This window comes from Zonotrichia leucophrys, chromosome 8, assembly GCF_028769735.1.
Source record: "Zonotrichia leucophrys gambelii isolate GWCS_2022_RI chromosome 8, RI_Zleu_2.0, whole genome shotgun sequence".
Lineage (NCBI taxonomy): Eukaryota > Metazoa > Chordata > Aves > Passeriformes > Passerellidae > Zonotrichia > Zonotrichia leucophrys.
The window spans coordinates 9337253-9357765 of record NC_088178.1 but is presented as its reverse complement, the minus strand read 5'-3'; the positions used below and the strand labels follow the sequence as shown (position 1 = coordinate 9357765).

Below are 20513 nucleotides of genomic sequence, written 5' to 3'. Positions count from 1 at the left end.
AAAGATGGTGGCACTGTAGAACTCAATCTTTTAGTTAAAAGTCAAAACATTTCATGTATGCAAAAGTCATTTCCCACAGCCTCAGAAGCCTCACATTTTATCCTGCTCTAAGAAAGACAAGGAGACAATGTCCCCCTCATATAGTGTCATTACTATTGTTACCTACCAGAACACCTACCTTTTCCTAAACATGACAGTTAAAAGCAGCATTAAAACAGATTTTTCATGAGAATACTCAATATTTTCGTACGCAAATTACTTCCAGATTGATTAAAAACAAAAGCAGAAGTTTGCTGAGGCAAATGGGAGCTGGGCACTTTTGCCTTCCAGAGCTGGTAACTCTACCTTTCACTGACAATAGCAAAATTCAAAAAAGTCTCCAAAACAAAGTGCCTTAAGTGTAAGTGCTTTCCTCAACAGACCAGCACTACTTCATCTCAGTGATGCTGAAAGAACATCTCATTTCTCTATGGACTCTCAAATCCAATTTTCAGTTAAAAATGTTTCTTATTCAAATAGTTTTCTCACGTTATTTTTTCATAAGGATAATTGACTCAGTGTCCTGTAACACTGATCTTGATACATTTTTTTGTATTTCTTAAAGGATGCCTAGTAGGAACAAATGTTCAATAAGTGGCCTATTATAAAAACTTAATAAAAACTTATTTCAGACTAAAAGAGAATTATATAAAAAAGTGTAAGCAGGTATTTAAATATTTTCTAGCTGTTCTTTAAGCCACCTAATGATATTGCTTCATTAGAGCACTTGGGAAAGTGACTGGTTTTACCTGCAAGGGTGGGAAGATGAGGAAAATAGAGATATTTTGGAGGAAAACACCTTTTTAGTGGAACGAATAACGGCAGACATGCTTTATATCTCTGGAGCTGGATCATGAAAAGTTTATCCTCAAAACTGTGAGGCCAGAATCAGAGTTGTGTAACAAGTCATTGTAGACATGCTGATTAGGGAAGACAATTCTGCAAAGATTGATAAAGGCAATTACACCACCCAACTTTTTCCAAACTCTATTGATATGTATGTCTTATTTAATATCACCATTTAACTAGCCAGCTCAAAAGTTAGATTAGATGTGTGGATTTAATCTCAAAGTTGAAGTTAGATGTGTGGATCACAAGACATCAGGATTTTCACAGAAACACCTAAATCAAAAGTTTTTAAGAGGGTGCTGTTGGTGCTTTAATGATCACTTTGTCTGGAAAATTTCTTTACCTGTTTTACCTGCTGTGTTTCAGCTAACAAAACCTGCCTAGAGGATAGGGGCTACTATATTTAATAAACAGAAAGGGCAAAGAAAGAAAAGATGTGTGCAGATTTATGGAATTGAATGAATTCCTGTGTGACAAACTGGATAAGCTCCCAGCAAAGCAGGGTTGAAGGCTAGCTCCATCAGTTGGAAATTCTTTTAAAATCTGTGAAGATCATACAGACTGTTAAGGCAGTGGATTATATGCATTGAACAGAGTCACTTCTGGCTGATTACATCAGGGAAGCTACTGAATTCCCTAAATTCAGGATGAGAACTATAAAACGAAAGATTGGAATAGAGATGGCAAACTTTGGTGATTTTAACTGTGTTCCACTGTTCTATCACCTTTAATAACTAAATCCTTAATACAGCAGTGACTGTGTTCACTGATGACCATCTCAGTTTTACAGAGCTAAGATAAGTGTTTGCATCATTTGGCAGTACTTCCATCAATTCTTTTCAAGTAATTCTGGTTGAGTATTCATTCAGCACAGATTTATGCAAGCTATAGCAGACAGCCTGTGTCAGAAAGTCTTCAGAGTGTTAGTCTAATTCAAGTACTCTGTATAGAAAGGCATTGCTTTTGAGTACTCAAAACTTATTCATTTAATTCCTTAGGTTGGCAGGCACAAAACACACAATACTTTTCAGTTTGTAATCCATCTGCAACACCTGAATTACTACAAGCTCTTGTCATACACGGAAGAGAAAAAGGGATGCTGAGAAAAGGAATTCAAGGAAACCGAAGTCCTAAACCGAGTCTTTCTGAAAGCATTTTAAAAATTTATTTTAGTTCTGTGCCCTTAAGCCATGAATGTCTTAAAACATGCAAGGTCTATGCTTACAAAGAACTAAAATTCTGTCTTCTAGAATTTAGGAAGTTTGCTAAAACTTGTTGCTTCTATGTAAGTATTTTGTACTAGTGGAAAGTTGGACTTCTCAGACAAGATCCAGAATTGCAGTTGGTTCTACTCAAGATCAATTTCACTTAAGACGTAGCAAGAGAAATTTGAAGACATAGCAAGACTTTCCCAGGGAGATAAAATTGATTTTAATGCTTTACTTCAAGATAGACTGTGGTGGCCCAGCTAGACCATATGAAATTGGTGCCAAGCGATCCTCAATTAGATTAGCAGTACATCCATTTAAAATGGCAGTGATACAATACCTGATAGAGCTCTTGTTGTTACATCAATTCTCTAATTTACAAAAATGTGTGGGACATTAATGCTAATTTTTAGTTCTTATATGGCATAAGGAGCATTTATTTCCTAGATCATTGTACTCCATCATTTTGTCCCTACCTATGATGTTTAAATTCAAAAGCTAAAGCAGATGCCTTCACAGCCCCATCCTTCTTTAGGGGAGAACAGTGTCTTAGCAGTTTGACCTAAGTTTCAGTACTAAGAGAAAACTCAAGTGAGTTTATTTAATTTATCCATTCTTCTTGGATACCACTTAGATTCCACATTAAAAGAAAGTAATGGGTGCTCCTAAAGTGAAATCTCACAGTGGCAGTCTGAGTTCTATGATCTGAGTTTGATTATTTGTAACTCATGTTTAGCCTTACAGCCTAAGTGCACTGTGATTCAAATAACTAAATTCCAATTTAAATCTCCTCTCTTTTCAGTAATCTAACTCAGAAATTTGTGCACTGCAGATATTTGATATCTCACTCTCTCTCCATCTTGCTAACTCAATCTTGTTTTCCACATATAAATGGCAAGCTGCCAATTAGGGAAGTACACATGCTGCAATGCAAAGGAAAATAAGTAGATATGTCTGTATGTATTAACTACAAGTCAGAGTATTGTCTAGTGCAGCTGGAGTGAAAAACACTCCAAAAAAGCTAATTACAACTCCAGTCTTTATTATTATAAGCGAAAGCTTTTGTGAGATAGGGTTACAGTCCTCACTGCAGTTTATTCCTTGTTTTTAAGTCTTTGTTATTCTTTTTCCACTGATTCAAACTCTTGAAAAAAAAATTGCCTCAAAGCTATTAAAACAATAACAAAAATCTTAAAACAAGGCAATTTATAAAACTATGGTGCAAAGAATAAAATTCTCCTCATTCATTTCATCACCTTTATGTCTTATAGTTGCTGTTATCCACATGTAGAACACAATTCCAACATAAATGCCAGAATGACAATTAAACAAAACCTATTAATGTAGGTTGAAACATTTTTATTAGCTTCCTTAAGGGAAAACCAAGCTACTGGTAAAGCCAGCAGGACTGCAGGTTCATCTGGGCTCCTGTTCCAGATTCGGAATGATGTAATATGAGAAACTCCTCTTTGTTTATTCCCTGATTCCCGAGCTGTGAGAAGCTGTGTTAGGATTATTCCCTTTATTCATTCCACTATAAACCAAAGCAGACCATCTTTTGGACACTGCTATAGAGTAACAGAGAAATCCAGGTAGTTCTGTATGGCATATGATACACAGAGTTATATATCACCCTCAAACAGCAGTAATTTAGATCAGATACTGAAGTTAGCAAACTTAAAACCCCCCATATTATCTCTTTCCTCTCTGTACTTACTGCACATGTTCTGCAAGTATATTGAACATCTATAAGCCTGCTAAAAAAAATAACTAATTATATTTTATTCATTCTCCTCTCTATTTAAGAAAAAGAGACTTAGCATAACTAAATTTTGTGGGCTCTGTAATCTCCACATGACTGTGCTGCATTTTCTCCTCATGAAATGCCTGGCATCTTCTTGTGCCACACTACTCAGCATAAGCTGCTTTTCTGTAATTCATAGGCCACTCCAGTACAGGGCTGTTGCCATTTTTCATTTCCAAAAGCAACTATATGAAGTGATAGAACTCTCAGAAATGGAAAAAACGTGTCCTACTTTTAACTTAACAGAAAATGGCATTTCATCTTATAGCCCTGCCAGTGCACTTGCTCGCAATGTGATGTGTCATGTAGGTTGAAGTGAATTTCTTTGCCTCAAGGATCAAGTGCCACTTCTCACCAAAAACGTAAGAAGATTTCACTTCATGTTTGACTCCTTATTCACAAGTACTGCAGTCTTTGAATATCGGCTTTTCTGTCAAGCTGGAGGATGGTGATTCATAAAGTTAAACTTCATGTGGCGTGGTACCATTTTAAAAGAAAACTCCTTCAGAAAATATTTCCAGGGATTAGAAGGGAATTTATAGTCAAAAAACAGACACACTGACTCCAAAATAGCTGTTTCACATTTAGCAGTAAACTCACTATTTGAGACAGATCTCCTCATTCTTCCCAAATTTCACTGAAATTCAAAGTAGAACAGGACTAGTTTTGAACTCAAAGTTTTGTGGGCTGGAAAAAGTGAGTTTTCTGCTTACCTGTGGTCATGAAATATTTATCAGTTTCCCAGTTAAAAGAGCAATGAATGGTATACAGTGATTCATTTCTTTATGTGAAGGACTTGGTATAAATTAGCAACCTAGCATTCAGTGGTCACATGTATTTAACATACTGAGTAATGCTACTTTATCTCACCCTCATACAAGCACTACAACGTGGCCTCCCACTAAGTTATTTAGTGCTTAATGTAGTGGGCCAGAAGTACCTCAAAGTTGTTTGGCACAATTAACAGCTCAAGATAGAATTAAGTACAAAATTTGTGAGGAAATTTGCAAGCAATCTTATGTGCAACAGTACCAGCCTAAAAAATTTCTAATAAAAAGTTTTTAGTCCATTTTGGACAAGTGCATCTACTTATCCCAACTTTTCCAATTAAATATCGAATGAAACCATCTAATAAAATATAACAATGCCCTAAGATCAGTCCCCCAGATAAAGTATATTCATCACAATCCCAGATCCAAAGCTAACTTTCAGGTGTTTCAATAGAGAATTGCTATGAGTTATGCAAATTTATTCAGGGGAGGGCAAGGATGGCTTTTGGACTTTGATTAGTGCAGTTTGAGGGGGAAGAGGAAAATAAATGAGATTCAGCTCTGTTTTTAAAAATAATTCTGCTGCCAGAAGATTCCACCATCACAAAACAGGTGACACCTGTAACAAGCCAGAGAAGATAAAGACCTTTCCTTTCTCTTATGACCACAGCTAAGCAAATGTGCAGCTGACAAAGGTCCCTGAGACCCTTCTGCTGGGCTTCAAAACCTTCATCATGGTATTGTAGATGAGAATGTTAAAGAGATGCTCCTCTCTCTGAGAAACATCTTCAGCCTTTATCAAAGTTATTGCAGACTTCCATTTTCCAAGCCATACTAGTGTGGTATTTGATACTGATTGTAGAGGATTTCTCATGGAGAAAACTCCATGTTCCACAGGAATTCAGCAGAAGAGCCTTTTAGCACAGCCTTCATCTTCCATTTTAAAGCTATGAAGAGGGCAAGGCATACACATAAAAAGAAATTTTAAAAAGGAGGGGGTAATGTTTCAAAGGGTCTTCAAAGATTTGACTGTTTGAGTTGCGGAATTAATAAAAAATAAAATTCAAAACCTTTAAGCATTTTGAGCTACCATCAAATTTAGGGCAAATCCCTTAAGAGAAATTTCTCATTGTGAATCATGTGCTGGACTTGCTTTTGTTGGTTTCTAACACCAGGAAGTTGCCTCCCAAGTTGAAATACTGCTTTGTTTATTGCAGTATCATAAAAAAATACTATCCAACAAAAGATGTAGTTATTTCTTTACAAAGACAATACCGTTCAATTAGAAAGGTTTATATGATTAAAAGAGAGACACACAAATATTTAACAAATATCTATCTTCCTTTGTCAAGTGGAAGCCAAGTACATAGCAATATGCTTGGGATTAGAAGGTGGAGGATAACTAAAATTTCTTCTTTTAATGGAGTCTAATAAGGTTAGAGATCTCCAGATTAAAAACGACAACAACCCCTACAAAAGCCTCTCCAAAAAACAAAGCCAAACATCACTAACATCTTAATGCACACAGCTTTATATACTTCAAATCATCTTGGTACTTTAGGCTGTTGATTTTTTCCTTACATGAATTCTTACAAAAGGTTCTCCACACATTTTAAGGCAGAAGGATCCATGTAACCCTTCAGTTTTCAAGAAATGAATATGCAAGTCTGCATTTAGTGATTAAAAGGAAAAATTGTTTTAACAGTCAATCCAAAAGTATAACAAAAGGAACACAAAGGATGTCTCAGTTCACCAAGTGAGCTGCTTGTCTTTGCAGAGGGAAATTTTGTCTAGAAGCATTCAAAATGCAGAGTCAAAGCACTCCTCTGCTATGTCAGAACTCAGCGTCATGAGGCAAAATGTTTTTGCTGGATAGAGAGCAATTTAAAAGTTTTCCCCCTAGTTGAAAAGCATTAACATGTGCTGTTGAAACCTCTTCAATGAACCAACACCACTGGCCAGGCTGTAGTGTCCGCACAGCAGCGGCACCGCCCAGGCCATGCACTGCTGGGCTGCCTTTGCCAGTGCACCTTGTGGTGGAGGAACAAACAAAAGCCAAATGGTTTCAGCCAGCCAGAACCACCCCCAGAGTGTCCCAGCCACGGCCTCACTGCTGGTGAGAAGCAGGTCGAAACTCTGAAAGTGAAACAAGATGGAGAAGAAGCTTTGACAAGTACAACCTGCCCTAACTTGCAGACAAGAAGCATTTGAATGTAAATATCTATAGATGCTCATTTAATTAGTAAAATGAAGGGTTATATGACATACTACTTCAAAAAAAACCAACTCACTGCATACACCAAAATACTATTTGGCATATTACATACTTATGAAACAAGTTTGCCATCTCTGTCCCTCTTCCTATGATGACTTCAGGGAGGAGCTACTTTACAGAGCCTGGCAAAAAAAGGGTGAAAGTTGTTTAACAGAACTCCCTTCCTGTACCATAAATGAAGGCTTCTACTACACCTATGTCAATAATACAGTCTAGTAAAAAACGAGAATTTTAAAAAAAGTAAAAGCACTGGATACTTAAAAGAATAGTGCTTGTTCTTTATGAGAATAGGAAATTACCTCCTTTCAGGGGAAAAGCAGTGGAAGAGCAAAGTATCACTCTTTTTTATTCTACGCCCTTATATGCTTTACCTTAAAAACCCCAAAAATACATTTAACTGGTTACATTATATTTAGGTCACCTGGGAGAAATAATGCTTCTGGAAAGGTGCAGTTCATGGTAGCTAAAAAATCCTTCACAAGAACATTCAGGTAAACAAATAAAAATCCTGTTTCGTACTCTCATATTCCTATCTCCTGGTTTTTCAAAAAGATACAGGTAGCTGTGTTTAAAGGAGTGAGAACATGAGGCACATTGATTTAGTGAGTCTGAACTTAAACTAGGGCATCAAGAAATAATAGCTGCAGGTATTCCCTTACTTCTCTGCTGCCAAAAAAATGCAACTCTACTATTTCTTCCTCTGATTACAGTGGTGCATTTGAGTTTCTAATGGCTAAAGAGGGCATTACAGGATTTTTTTTTTTCAGTTACTGTTCTGGGTAAAGCAAAAGTTTTAACTTCCAGAATGTGCAGGTGAAGTACTGAACAATTTCTCTCCATTTCTGACTCCCAATACTGATGTCACAATAGTGAGAGCACAGTGAAGACTCTCAGGGACTTTCCCCTCCTTCTGAACCCCTTGTAGGATGCATGACAGAAAGACTTGGGAGAGCCAGGAGGCCTCTCACTATACAGCGTCACTGAATTAATGCAGCAGTAGGTGTCTGCCCCTTTCAAAGATGTTTTCTAATGTTAGCAGGTGTCTTCTGTTCCCTGTTATACAAAGAAGAAACTGAAAGTCTAAACTTCTTTTTTAATTGAATCTCTGAAGTGAACCCCTCTGAAAATTGAATGCCTGAACTCACATATCCTGTTGGCTATCCATGGGTTTTATTACCTGATGGCAGTTCAGAACACTTTTTCTATTTCACTTCTGTTCTGCTCCCTGACAGCCTGGGGAGCTTTTGCACACAGTAGGCCAAACTTTCCGAGAGGCAGCCAATAGCAGCCATGCTGAAAGGAAATTTGGGGCAAATTCTTTAAGTCTTAATCCATCTGCTCGCTTCTACTTTAACACCTTCACAGTAATTTACAGTATTTTTACCCATACAATCTTTATTTAATTTAAGAGGAGGATGAATAGGCATATCCTCTTTAAATTGTGTGCCAAAGTAAGTCTATTGCTCAAAAGAAATAAGCAGAGCTTCCCAACCTCTATGAATTAAAGGGATTTTCAAACACTTCCTACGGTAAATGTGCAGCACCATAAAAATGTGTTCTTTACATATTTAAATAATGGTATGGAATGTAATTAAAAACTTTTACATTTGAAGCTGAATGAAAATTCACTTCCCTGTACTATTTTCTAGTTAGGTTTCTTATAAGGAGCCTTCTGTTCAATCAGAAATAAATCTTTATCTTTAAAGTAGAAAATATGGAGAAGGGATGAATCAGGTCCAATCACAAGCACACACACAAAGGAAAGTATGCTAAAAGTAATTAAAAATCCTAGAGGACAAGAAAAAATATTGTATTAAAAGGTGAGGTATAATCAGGGTACCTGCAGTTACTTTGAGCCCTGCAACTTTAACAGAGCAGGGTTTAGATAATGCCCTATTAAAGAGTCTTCATTCTTTTGGAAAAGGGCACAAGATGGTCCTTACAATACCACATAAAGTAAACAGGAAATCTAGATAATAACATGGAAACGGCTAGTGATCAAGAGTTCCACTTGGGAAATATGTACTATAAGACTAAAGATAGCAAAATGTTGCCACCAATACCTAATCTTGTTAGAACTGTAGCTTTTCATACCAGCACCTTTCAGATTAAACTGAGGTTATATCAGGAATCTTACTCTACATTGGTCTAGTATTTCCTATAGTCATTAATCTCTCTGAAATATGCATTTAAACAACCTACATGTACCAGGGCACACAGCGCTGGTAATACATAATCTGACAATTCAAAGAATTTAAACTTTTCACTGATGGATCACCTTTCTTTCTAAAAGAAGCACCCTAAACATGGAAATTTCCACCTTTTTTATGCAAAACCACACCAAAAACTGAATACAAAGATCAGGCTCAATATAAGAATATTTTCTGGGATATGACTTGAAGATACTCAAGTTTGGTATTAAAGAGACTTGTGTATTGTTTCCTTTTTAATTAGAAAAATTTCTAACCCTATATGCTGCACATAACCAATCTAGACACATGATTTTCAAAGGTCCAAAATAAATGAAAAAGTAATGCCATTTTATTCACAGCTTTGCTGTGTAGGGTAACTTTTTCATGGCAAAGAAAATGCCATTTCCAAAATAAACTTTATTGGGAGCTCATGAGTGGTTACGGCTCTGAGCTAGGGAAAAAACTTGATAAAATACCTTATAGTGCCCTGAAAGTGCAGCTTCAACAGTTGTCTCTGGCTTTTCCCTGTTACAATAGGCATTTAAAGTGACATCTGAGCTATTTATTTTCAGTAAGAAGCCAAGCACTTGTGTCAAGTAGCACCACATTCCACAGGTTGTCTCATTTAAAAGCTGTAAGTCTAGCTAGATATTGGCATGCATGATTCAAAGGGACAGAACTCAGTACTTAGCAGGAGAGGGAAAGGCATTTAGAAGATAACAGAAGTCCAGTTATGAACTGTGAAAATATAGAGGAAAATGGGAGAAGCCTATGCTTAAGGTTATATGCATGTGCTCAAATATCTCACTTAATCAGTCAATAAAAAAAGAGTAACTGCCAGGAGACATTTTAACCTGACAAGGTATTGTAAACAACATGGTCCTCTTTTGGGATATAGTCTGTTGCTGTCATAGTACAAGCTACAGTCAGTGGAAGAAGTTATGGAATACAATGTTGGGGTGTCTTTGAATTTACTGAATTCCTTCCAAAATGCCTTATGGTGGACTATTTAGTATTCATCACCATGCTTCTGTGGAGTAACGGCTGTTAATCTTCTAAAATATACAGAAAAGGAAAAAACATCAGCTCTACAAACAAGCTTATTTTGTCCTATCTTGTCATTTTTAGCTGAAAGCCCAACAGCTCACCTACAGGGGGAAATAAAATAGCTAAAGCAGGAATTTACTGTCCAGTGTATCTAAGAATCAGTGAAACAAATTCACTTCTTTTCAAGGTCAGACAAGATGACAAACAGTCTGTATTACACAGTTGTATCATGTAGCCAGCATGCCAGACGATGAACCCGTAATTCAACAAGCCCGACTTAAGGTCCAGCACAAACAGAGTTAAATGTGCTTCCCAGTACTTCTGAATATTGCATTCAGTCACTGCTGCTCCCTAGGAAAACAACCAATCCCCCAGCCACAGAGACAGAAACCTCCTCCTTTTCCTGCACCTCCAACCTCCCCCTCCAGGGTAACCCAAAAAACCAAAGAAATCAGAAGTATGGCAGGCAAGGGCAAGGCTGAATTTTTGTCTGTGCAATGTGGAGTTACTGAAATGTATTAACAGCTCCGAGAGATAAACTGCACTGCTCTGGTTTTTACACTGGTACAGAAGAGATGAGGGTCTAACTCCCCTTTTTGTTGTTTAACTGATTTTAACAAGAGGAATTGGGAGGGGGAGAGAAGGGTTTCCAACTACTTTCTGAAAAGGTATCTTTGAAGGGAAAATGCAGTCTTCAAAAAGGAAGAAAATGGAAAGCTTTTCCTCAGTTTCCTTTCATTTCTTATCTTCCTAAAATACATATATACAGTTTGTTCCAGGAAATGTCTGAAATACCTTCTGGTAGCTTTTACATAAACATGAAAATCTCCTTTTGAGTTCAAAGAACTTCAAATAATGACAGGGGAAGAGTTCTTGGACTGTAACACGGATGTAAACAAAGGTCACGAATCACTCTCAATAATTACAATGCATTATCATTACTTTTTGACTTTAGTCTGCTATCACATAACTGAATTAGACATGAGCAAAGCTCTACTGTGCCTCCAGAGCAATCTTTTGCTGTACACTAAAACCAACAGACCCCAGCTACATTTCTCAGCCAGGAGCTAATGTTTCTGGTTACATGTTACTGTTGCTGTTTCATTTGTCAGTAAAGCCTTATTTACTTGCTTCCTGTTATTAATTATGGGAAACAGGATCTCTTCAAACTGTAGGAGAGGGTCTTTCAACTCCTGTCTAGACTTTTCAAGACAAAATATTGATGAGCCCTTTAATGTTTGTGCAGTGACACAATCTGAGCATAAAAACCCCCATCGTTACCTCAAACAGCTTAAGGCTCCTTATCACACGTTCACAAAAAAAAATCCTTTAAATCACTCGGGCTCACATCCTTATTGTTAGTCACTGAAGTAAGGTTTCCTTTCATAGTTGGATACTTTCTTCATCTGTCACACTGATTAATTAACAGCTCACAGTATGAGCCCTGAGCTTAAATAGCCTACTGAAACGAGGAGGAGAGATCAACTTTAATATTCCATAAAAAGCTGAAGAGGAAAAATGCTTTCCTTACTATGAAGGGATCTGTCTTCTAATAATAAAAAAATTAACTAATTTCTGTTCAGTTACATTACATAAGGAGATGAAAGCACCCAGCTTCCGAAGGGAGATTGCAGGAAAGGATTAGGACAGAGGTTGGAGAAGACTTAAGCATTTTAAATTAAACTGTTGGTCGGAAACAACCAAGTCTCGAACACCAGTGAAATTATTTTCATCATCATTAAGAAAAGCCAGTTTATCAACTCATAATGAGCAAATCTATAAAAACACAGTACCATTGCCTGTAAAGATCTATGGGGAAAAGGCATGCAATTACATGAAATGGAGAGCTGCTAAATCCTTAAAGCTAAAGCTGGTTTTAGCCAAAGCATTTGTTGTTCTCTCACACACACCTCTTCCCCAAACTGTTACAGTCTGGCAATTATTTCAGGAGTTTGACTTTCAACAACTGCAAGTTCTCCCCCTTTTTAAGCCCCTTCAGTACTGCTGAGTGGGCAAAAATTACAGATGCAAGAAAAGCTGACAAATGAGTGCAAGGCCCCTCCTCTCCAGTGCCTCGACAGTCAGAGCCCCTGCCAAAACATGCCTGAAAGCTAGCGAGGAGACAAAGACACAAAGATTCCATTTTTTCAGGGAAAGTAGATTTCATGTAGAAACTACTAGGGAGAAGAATAGCACACGGGAACACGTGTAATCTTAAAAGCAGAGCAGGAATGAATGTTTCAAGAAAAAGTGAAATTACATATGCTTATTGAGTAAGCTCAACAAATGCTATTTGATACACAGCTGTCTTTAAACTGCTAAGTGCTACAGGGGGTAGGAGAGGGAAAGCTCCCATAAAGACAGGAAAACATTTTCAGTCATGGAGAACCCTCAGTTTAACACGATTCAAACTAAGAGTTCGTGGCTGTTCCTCTAAATCATCTCCTGATAATGCTGTAGTACACAACCAAAACAAAGTCAATCCAGCTTTTTAGCTCAAATCTGTTCAACTATGTTTACTACTAAAAGATGCTTCACCCAGGGTGTTGTTAATAAAGTTGCAATGAGTTTAAAAGCCTGGCACATAGGCACATCCATGTTTTCAAGCTTTTCATAACAAGTTTACTACCTTCATGGTGCTCCTCACTGAGCTGGAACAGGTCGGCCTCTGAGCAGGGGGAGCAGCAGTGAGGTGAATGCAGGCAAGCAGAGCAGGAGAAAAAGCAACAATAGGATTTCTTCTTGAAACTAGTCAAAGCTGGGGGAAAGTCCAATTTATGGTGGGGAAGATTTGGGACAACTCAAGATTCTCACTAATTTAAAAATAAAAAAGGATATTCACAACTGCATATAAGATTAGAAACTATTGTTTTTAATGTGATTCCAGTCCTTTAGGATTCAGTGGCAAAAGAAACTACTTATCTTAAAAATAACATAACCTCCCACCAGATGGGCAGTTTAGGAAGTAGAGGTGTAAAATGGAGTTTTTAGGCATCAGAAAGATTTTCAGAATGCTTCCAGCTCTGATAATTAATGCTCATCAACATCTAGCATTCTTACAAACTCTCCACTTGTAATATACTTTGTCTTATGGGAGGCTGCTTCTACAGAGGCACTCAAATTCAGCCCAAGTCCTCCAGTCTTGCAGTAGAACACTAATGCAGTATAAACAGAACATAGAAAATGTTACATAATAAACATTCTGAAAATGTGAATAACACCCTGAATCGACAGGTTTGTGACTGTGAGGATAAACAACTGCTGAGAACGCTCTCTAAAGACCCTCAAGGGCCCTCTGCCTTGCAGGAAGAGCCATGGGCAGAGAGCTCAGCTCTCTGCTGGGTTCACCCTCATGCTCCCCTTCCTTCAGCCCATGAGGATGTGGCACATTTCTGACTCTGAACCCCAGTGCTGCCTCTCTTCCCTTCTGTCTGCTCGTGAAGACTGCTCTGCCAAAAGACTTAAGAAAGGGCTGGTAATCCTTTGACTAACTAATGAATCCCCTTCAGGATATCAACACTGATTGTTACACAAGGACTGGGGATGGTCCAGAACTATTTATTAAAAAACACCCCAAACCAAAACCCAACCCTATTCTCCACATTACATCTCAGGTGAAGTACCAGGAACACCAGAAAACTTGAACACTGCCCATTTAGTTACAAATCCACATTTATTTTTAATGAAATTTCTTTATATTCCTTTAGTTGATCCCACTATCCTCTCACTTGGTAAGTCTAGGCATATTCTAACACTTCATAGCCAGTCAGTATCTAAATTATTTTGAGGGTTTTTATACATTTTACCATCCAACCATCACTCAGCCCCTCCTAAATGCATTGTTGTGTCCATTTGGTCTCCATTCTCAACCAGACTAAACCACCATTTTCATTTTGTTACTACAGAGAGATTGTAGATGTTATCTTACTGCAGAGATGAAAAAAAGTCTGTGTCTCCCAGTCAGATACACCTACTGCCACTTTTCCCTCGCTTCAAATTCTCACCAACTAAACCCCAAACTCTTCCCCTACCCCACCACCCTGAAAGTAGAACTGCTGTACTTGTACACATGAATCAAGAATAATATGACCGCCTGATTTCCAGGAATATTCCAAGATAAAGAGATTTACTTCTGAGGTCAGATTCTAGAAATGCTAAGAGAAGAGCTATATAGAAAAAAAGAGGGCTGCAGTTAATGACCTAGGTAAGAGAAAGAGCAGAGAATGAAATAAGATTTATGAACAGTTACAAACATGCTTTATCTTATACAGTGGGTAAACTCATTCTTCAGAGTATCATTACAAAGTAATCTTCACAGACAAAACTCAGGTTATAATCAGATTATAGAAAGAGTGCAGCAGTGAAAAATATTATCACTTGATTTCACACATGTTCTGTCACTCACCTAACACTATTCCTATCTAAATACTTTTAAAGATTACTTGAAAAACAAATGTTAACATTATTTCAACCAATAGAAGCTATTGAAAGTCAACATGAAATCTTGCATCTATGTCTAATGTCTGTCATTGCCACAGAGCTCATTTTAATGGCCTCACGTCCAGACAGTGTGTGGCACTGGGCTTGAAAAGGAAGGAGACTTATGTTTTCCTTGGCACTGGTACAGCATAGGTCCTTAGCATGAAATTTATTAGCATTAATGGGCATTGTGTAATTAAAGCACTGTGCTTTAATGCCCTGAGGGGTGATGGAGCTTTTTTCATGTCCTATAAAACAGACAAATATAAAATGTGAGACTTTTTAAAGCAATTCAAAGAATTCAAACGTGCATGCTCCCCCATTAACCATAATAGAGGAGGCGTAGCTGAACAAGATGGATCCGAAATTCTCAAAATGTCTTCCATGAAACCACAAGATGGTTAATACTAGACACCAGGTTTTTTGAGAACATGCTATGTAATTACAGTATTTTGCAAGGCCACAAGTTCTTCAAAAAGTAACCATTAGACCACTAAAAAGTATAGATTTGAAAAAAAAATTTCCAGATTTAATATACTGTACTTAGTACTAAACCTGTTTAAAGGAGTCCAATTTAATAAAGTGGCTTTGAGAAGCAACTCAAATATTTGTTACTTGAGCCCTGGCATTTTCTTTCCTGAATGCCAAGAATTTAGACGGCTTTGAGAATCTCATCACCTAACCTGCTGCACTTCAGTGACAGGGGAAGCATTTATGTAGTTCCTCATATGCTTTTGAATATCACAGGCTGAGATTGGAATAATATTCAGAGCTACTAAAAAACTGCAGGAGTAGTGCAGGTTTCATTAGGATTGATGCATGTCAGCAGTAAAGGTCAGACTGTTACCTGGACCTGCATTTCAGTGGTTAAGCAGGATTAATTTTCTGTAAGAGATAAAAACCAACATACACAGGTCTAGTATTTGATTTTTCAGAAACTCATCTTGCCAACACTTATCTGTAGTACTGCAAAATAATCTTGGAGCTCATTTTCTAACAATTTTTTTATTGTATCATATGTCTGAATGATCCTACATGAACAGCAAACCCGAACAGCATGGAAAAAACACCAGTGATGTAACTTTTTATGATGTTTAAACTATTGAAAATATAAGGATTACTGACAGTATTGTGTCACATCTCAATATTCTTAATAATCAAATTGCACTTAGAGCTGGCTTGAAGTAAAACTTATTTTATCTAAAGAACAAGTTAGTATAGATTCTACAAAATCGCTAAGACCTTTACAGTGACACTAGAGATTTTTCCTAGGGGAATGTCAAGATCAATTATTGGCTGATCTATTGGACATATCCTGAGGTATCCAACAAAATTCTTTATTTCTTTACCTTCTAGACAAATCACCACAGTGATACAGACCAGCAATGAAGAGAGCTGAGGGCAATTTGACCAACATCATCCGTGTCATGTCCCCAGAAATCGACGACACACGTGATCGGGTCTCCAAGGTACATCCCAGACCCAAGTTGCTGTGCCATTCAAGTAGTAAATTTTTAAAACAAGACCTTTTCTTCAATTACATTAAGATAATGGCAGCAGGGAGGACTATTACCTTCCATCGAGGAGCCTGCCTTCCCAAATGCTGTTGTTTATTAACACATCATTAACAATGTGCCACCTCAGCCAAATGTGGTCCCAGGTACAAAGTAAAGATCATTACAGAACTCCACCACCTGCCTCATTTGAGCAAATCAAGTAAGTACATCTGAATCACCGACTGCACAAAAATATTCAAATGCTACTTTTCATCCTCAGCTTTGTGCCTTTTTTGCCCAGCCCATAAACCTTCTTCTGAGGAATCAACAGAACCTTGTAGGGACAGAGTTAAACAGAGAAGTTCTCGAAACTAAATAATTTTTCTTTTCAAAAGAACAGGACCCCAGGTAAATGATGCCTTTTAATACAGCACATGAAAATTTCAATTATGGAAATCATTATTCTAGGCATTATGTGCCATTTTATATTCCCAGCAGGATGTTTTTCATCTCATCAAGAATTTCCAAGGCTGTTTAGTGCTCCTGTATATGCAAAACACATTTAAGGGCCCCCAAGAAGATCTGTTAATTAAAAAGTCTAGTCAAGTGGTCAGACAGATTGGAACTTGAGGATTATAGGTAAGAGGGATGAAATGAAGGCTTGGAAATTACAATTTCTCTTTCTGTGGTAGCAGCCAAAGCAGCTGTTATAAACTGGGCAAATTAAAGACTTGGCTGACTAAGCCAGCAGTCTGGAAACAAGACATTGCAAAAACATAACAGCAAGTCATCTGCACCCCACTTTTAAAAAGCCAAAAGTGGTGACCATTTCTTTTTTACTCTCTTCCTGTTATTCTGATCTGTCACAAATATCCTCCAGCTGGTACCCTTCCAGCCCTTGTTCACCAGTTCTAGTTTCCCACCCCCATCTTAGGGAGTTAGTAGGAATTCCCAGGACTGTGGCAAGTGCTTCATAGTGGGAGTAGTCAGCAAACAGAAAAGGACATGTTTAAAAGAAGAGCAGGTGAAATAACAGAGTTGAAGTTCTGTTTTTACATGAACAACTCTCATATAAAAAAAAAAATACTAGTCTTCTCATACTGAACAATATTGATCATTCCTTGAGAGCTGTTTCATCTGCCCAGTACAGTCAGCATCTAGCTACAGAAAGGTCTCCATTTAGAAAGCCAGATTGCCACCATATTTTCCAGATACATTTATTAAGTGTCTTGTAATTTACTATTTTCAAGGGAAAAAAAACCCTAACAATCCAACCCTTTTTCTTTCTACATTTTCTGGTGTGTTTTCATAAATAGTCTTAAAAGGTCTAAAAATAGTTTTTGCCATGGGCTAATGAGGCTATGCATATTTTTTCCATATCAGAAAGTGATGAAGGATCTATAAATACGTTACTTAAAGACCCCAAAAACCATCCCAGAACAACCCTTTTTCTTTTCTCAACAGCAGATACAGACTTCCTTTTAGAAGCAGAATAAACATTAGTTGCTTTGTTTAGACAGCTTTTAGGTCAGTGTTGCCAAGCTAGAATTTGTCTCAATTTATATTAACATAAACCTGTGGCCTATTTTTGATCTCATTTTATACATCATGAATGACTACCTCCCAATCTATTTCCTCTATGCTTATTTGTATTCAAGACAAACTCATCATTTCAGATGTGTGGTAGATGAATTTTTAAGTGTTGCCATTTCAATACTACACTAACGATGCTGTTAATAATATTGTTGCATTGAAACATTGCATCTGATTTGAGGCACACTCAAGCCCTTTGCAAACAATTATTCATTAAATACATTTGAAAACTGTTTATGAGATTCATACCATAAATCTTTAACAGACACAAAATTGATACAGGCAAGCTGAGTACTCCATTTTTTATCAGAAATTAGTTTTAGGTGGCATGGGGCCTTTGTCTGATGTTTTTACCTGAAAAAAATCAATTGCCATTTTGCATTTTCATACAAGTCTAAGAGCATGAGAGAACAGAAGAAGAATTCTAAAGGTTAAACCTCATATTCAGCACAGCCTCTCCCCCGCCCCTCTGTTATAGTGGGGATTTGAGGAGGTTCTTTACATCTCCTCCCACACAGTTTCTCTGCTTCATAAGCAGAAAGCAGCTGCTGGTTCTTTCAAGTCTAGCGGTTAGTTGACATTTACCAATAGTTTATGGTTTTCATTCTACCTTAGCAAGAAAAAGAGCTAGAATATCAGCTTTAAAGAGTGAATACTAAATCTTTATATTTTTAATCCCCTCCCCACCCCAAACAGGAGGTGCCTGCAGCCAAGATTTTTGGTGGGCCTAAAGGAAGAGGCAAAAACAATCTGTGAACCAGCACAGAGATTAGGACCAATGGGTCCTGGCTTTACTGTTAAAATTCTTTCCCCTGGAAAACACCTCCATACAACTCTTGACCAGTAGTGCTGATTTAATTTCCCTTTCCATCCCACTTTCTAAAAAACTACTGTGTACAGGTTTGGTTGCTTGACAAACAATATATGACTTGACAAACTTGTCAGCATTATTTAGAAACTGCCATAAAAAGAAAGAAAAATCTTGCATTTATACCTAGGATATGATGGTAGAAATGGGAGTAATGAGAAAGGTCTATGATATATCACAGAAAACGCTATTTTCCAGAGCAGGGAGAAAAAACCCAGCTCAAACATATAAAGAAAGATGTTATGTCCTGCAAACACTGCCTAGTACACTCTTGTGAAAGGTTACCCCCCACAGTTTAACTCCCCCTTCCAGGCACAAGCACACGGGCTGTGACACAGTCCTGATGTCTAACCTCACTCCCAGAAAAATGCACTGATATGGCTTTGTTTCAGGTTTTTCTTTCTGACATTTGTCTTGAAAATAATTAAAATTATCATTTGTTAAATATATGAAATTAATATAGCAAAATACAGATGAAAAATAGTACTGTTCTGGCCACTGTTTCAACAGTGGAAGGCTCTTGCTAAAATAATTTTCAGATTTCCAGGTTTTTGAACTCATAATAAACAAAATGTGGCCAGAGATGGCTCTCCTTTAGGGCAAGTTTATACGCAGAGGAATCAGGAAAACAGAGGTGATCTGATAAGCAAAATTCCCCTCAAATCAGAAGGTTAAAAATGCCATACTTGTAGTTGTTAACAACCTGCTAAAAGCCCCAGAAAACCTAAACTCAGAAGTCAGCTGGTAAGACTGTGTTCATTTCATGGACTTTTTCAGAGCAGAAATACAGAGTAAAAGAACCTTTTATCTGATAATATATACTAACAAAGAATTTTAAAGAGGTAACATTAACAGGATTGCTGTAGATGCAAAAAGGAACTTGGAACATGCACTTACTGCATGGCTCCAAACTTTACCTAATGTGTTTAAAGCCACAAAAGTAAACTATCCCAGACAGCTCAGCACGCAGACAGTGCAAGAAAATGCCGTACTGTTTTTTCCAGGTGTAGGTCAGGACCTTTGAAGATATTTATCATTGAACTGGGTTTCTTCTTCCTAAATCAAGGCTTCCATGACCGAACATTGTAGAGGCAGTTATAAAAGCCATACTGGCTCCCAACATCTGCAGGAACTCTGTAGTGCAGCAGTTTGCTGCACACGTGTTAAACAGGCAGCACTAAAAACTATAAAAACAGGTCAAAGCAAAATAAAAAAGTACTTGAAATGAAGAATTTTACATCGATAGCAGGAAGAAAACATGGAGACAACCTTTTCTGCAGGTCAGCAAGCTAAAAGCAGCAAGGGAAAAAGCAGTTTGCAGCAATCCACACACAATAGGTCTTGGGCATTACTTCTTTTTATCATGTATTGCACCTACAGGGCACTGGATTTTTCTAAACAGCAACCAAAGCATACTTTCAAGTCCATCCAACAAACATCTGAATGAATGACATAGCAGACTGAAATATTTCAAAGAGATCAAACATACACCAATGGCTACCTCTTGTTCCCTCGAATTAAAAGTGAAGAGCAGCTTATCTGGCAAGCAGAACCTAATTTTAAAATATCTTTTCTAAAGAATAAAGGAGAAAAGCACCAATCTTTAGGCAAGGTGGGAAATCAGTTGGAGATGGACTGCAGTGTCTGTTTCTTTTTGCAAAATAGTGATTCAGAAGCACATTCAAAACCACATTTAAGTGGTAAACATTAAAACATGAAGTAATAAAAGTGAGGATCAAGGGAGCATGATCCAAGGATCACCTTTCTTCCCCCACTGATAGAAGCTTTAGAGAAAATCAGATATATCTGTATTCAAGTACATGAAAAAATGATCTGGAGTATCTTAGCACGCATGCTTTTAGACAGATATTTGACTGATTTCAATTAGCATTT

At 37.4% G+C, this 20513-nt stretch overlaps 2 long non-coding RNA genes across 7 annotated transcripts in view; one reads left to right on the top strand and one right to left on the bottom strand.

The window, feature by feature from the left end:
- The window catches only part of LOC135450884 (uncharacterized), a 135249-nt gene that overhangs the window by 68800 nt on the left and 45936 nt on the right, over positions 1–20513 (bottom strand). The gene's annotated exons all lie outside the window — the stretch shown is intronic.
- The window catches only part of LOC135450883 (uncharacterized), a 60557-nt gene that overhangs the window by 13923 nt on the left and 26121 nt on the right, over positions 1–20513 (top strand). For all 6 annotated transcript variants that reach the window (XR_010441171.1, XR_010441174.1, XR_010441173.1 and 3 more), the window contains exon 2: positions 16020–16132. This is a non-coding gene — a long non-coding RNA (uncharacterized LOC135450883). The remainder of the gene's footprint in view (positions 1–16019; positions 16133–20513) is intronic.